The following is a 2,438-nucleotide window of genomic DNA, read 5'->3' as shown; positions in this document are numbered from 1 at the left end:
ATCAACCAGTATAAATATTATATTTTATGCCATTTTGTGGTAGATTTGTGAGATATTCAGAAAACACACTAGGGTTAGGATTTGAGAGTTTTGAATGATTATATCTTACTTTTAGAACTTTCTTTCTCGTCTTTCCTGTGGATGTAGACTTCTCGGTTGAATCACGTAAATCTTTGTTATTCTTCTTATCTTTTTTATACTATGAGATTGTGTGTACTTTAAATTTACGTGTCTACTATAATAACGTTATTTACAAATTTCCCACATTCTAGTCCTATATCCAAAGGATATGATTGTGAGCTCCCAGATCATGTTGGGAATAATGCTTAATAAATTCACCTTGGATCCAAGAATTTCAAACTAGTTTAAGGAAATTTCAAGCATGGGGATACTGAAATGTTTGCATAGAGAAACAACCTCGACCTCAAAGCACCATTTTAGTCGGATGTTTGTGAAAAGTTTCCTTGATGCAGCCTTGGGGAACATCTTAAAACCACATTTATAATTTACGAAAAGAACATATTCGTGTAATTTCAGTGTATATATCTGAACAAAACTTCCAATGAAGGAAGCTGGGCATCTATGCTATTGTCAAAATAAAGACCATGTCCATAATATTAATATTTTAGAAAATTACGTGTGTATTACAAATTCCAAGACTAGCAGCTAAGAGAACAACAAGATGAAAGCACTTTCATTTGTGATACCACTTTCTTGTTGCCATAAGCCTTCTCCTCATGATGAGCATGAAAACCAAATGCAACAATTGGGAAATCAGAAACTCTAAAATTTGAATCTTTAATTGTTGCATGTCGCAAATTAAACTCCTTTTTGGCAACAACATGAAGCTGATTTTCAAGTTTCTCAAGGTCATTAACCTTTGTTTCCCCATCAACATCTACCATTAGAAAAAAAAAATTGACTACAAATATACAACCACTAAAGTAGTTATATTTGATTAGGATTGAAAATTAAATGTTCCCTTCATACATTTATAAATTATATAGAAATATATTTATCCCAAAAATCAACTTACTCTTTTTCGTTATCAATAAGATTCCACTTTGTTAATGTTATTGAAATCACTCAAAAGGAACTAATTGTAAATGGTGTGTTACTGGGAAAGTGTGAAATCCACCGATCTATCCTTTGATCTTCTCTTTATCCATGAAAAAATAATAATAATAAAAAATAAAAATTTATCAGAGATATCAAAAGAAAGTTATCTTACAAAGGACACATACTACAAAAAAACAATCAGTTTTGCAATTAATCAAAATCGGTTACTATTTGCAACCGATTTGTGATTTCGATTATTTTAGTAAAATAATTAATTTTTAAAAATTTAGCAACAGATTCAAAAATCAATTGCTATTAGTAACCGATTTATAATTGGTTGCTAAATCGATTGCTAATCGATATACAATTAGCAATCGATTCTAAAATTGGTTGTTATTAGCATCTAATTAAGAAATCGGTTGCTAAAATCAGTTGCTAAATTGCTAAATTAAAGAGTTATTTTAATTGGCTCTCAAATTTAGCAACCAATTTGCAATCAGTTGCAAAAATCAGTTGCCATCAGTAGCCGATTTAAGTCAGTTATGAAAATCAGTTGCTAATAACAATAGATAAGGAATCGATTACAAATTTGGAGCATTTAGGGGAAAAAAAATACTAAACTTTCTCCCAAAAAATCATCCAATTTTTTGGTTTGTTTTATTTTTTTTAGTCGCAATTGATTTGTGAATCGGTTGCTAACAGTAATTGATTTTTACAACTGATAAGAAATCAGTTGCAAAATTTCCTCCTAAAAATTCCCTTCTAATTTTTTATTTTATTTTTTTTATTTGCAACCGATTTTTACAACTGTTTGAAATTCGTTGCTATTAACAATTGATTTTGCTACCGATTGAAAATCGATCACAAAATTTTCCTCTTAAAAATTCACGTTCTATTTTTTAAAAAAAATTAGCAACAGACAATTGGATGCTAAAATCGGTCGCTAATTCGCTTATATAAACCATTACTCATTTTCTTTTCATATGACTTATTTTCTTTCTATTTTTCTTCTCTTTTCTCTCATTTTTTTCATCATCTTTTTCTTTCTCATCTATTTTATTCATCATCTTTTCATTTCTAATCTATTTTCTTCATTATTTTTTTCTTTCTCATCTTTTTTTTTATTATTTTTTTTCTCATTTTTCTTCTTCATCAAATTTTTCTTTTGCATCTATTTTCTTCTTTATAATCTCTTCTTCATCATCTCTTCTTCATAAACTTTTTCTTTCGCATCTATTTTCTTCTTTATCATCTTTTTCTTTCTCATTTTTCTTCTTCATCAACTTTTTCTTTCTCATCTGTTTTCTTTTACATCATCTTTTTCTTTCTCATTTTTCTTCTTCAATTTTTTCTTTCTCATCTATTTTCGTCTTCATCTT

The 2,438-nt window shown here is 28.4% G+C and overlaps 1 pseudogene; it reads right to left on the bottom strand.

The window, feature by feature from the left end:
• Positions 1 to 246: 246 nt before the first annotated feature.
• LOC110639691 (uncharacterized) lies at positions 247 to 905 on the bottom strand (annotated as a pseudogene).
• Positions 906 to 2,438: the final 1,533 nt, after the last annotated feature.

The sequence above is a fragment of the Hevea brasiliensis genome, chromosome 4, assembly GCF_030052815.1.
Source record: "Hevea brasiliensis isolate MT/VB/25A 57/8 chromosome 4, ASM3005281v1, whole genome shotgun sequence".
Classification (NCBI taxonomy): Eukaryota; Viridiplantae; Streptophyta; class Magnoliopsida; order Malpighiales; family Euphorbiaceae; genus Hevea; species Hevea brasiliensis.
The sequence above is the reverse complement of the archived record's forward strand: the minus strand, read 5'-3'. Positions and strand labels throughout refer to the sequence as shown.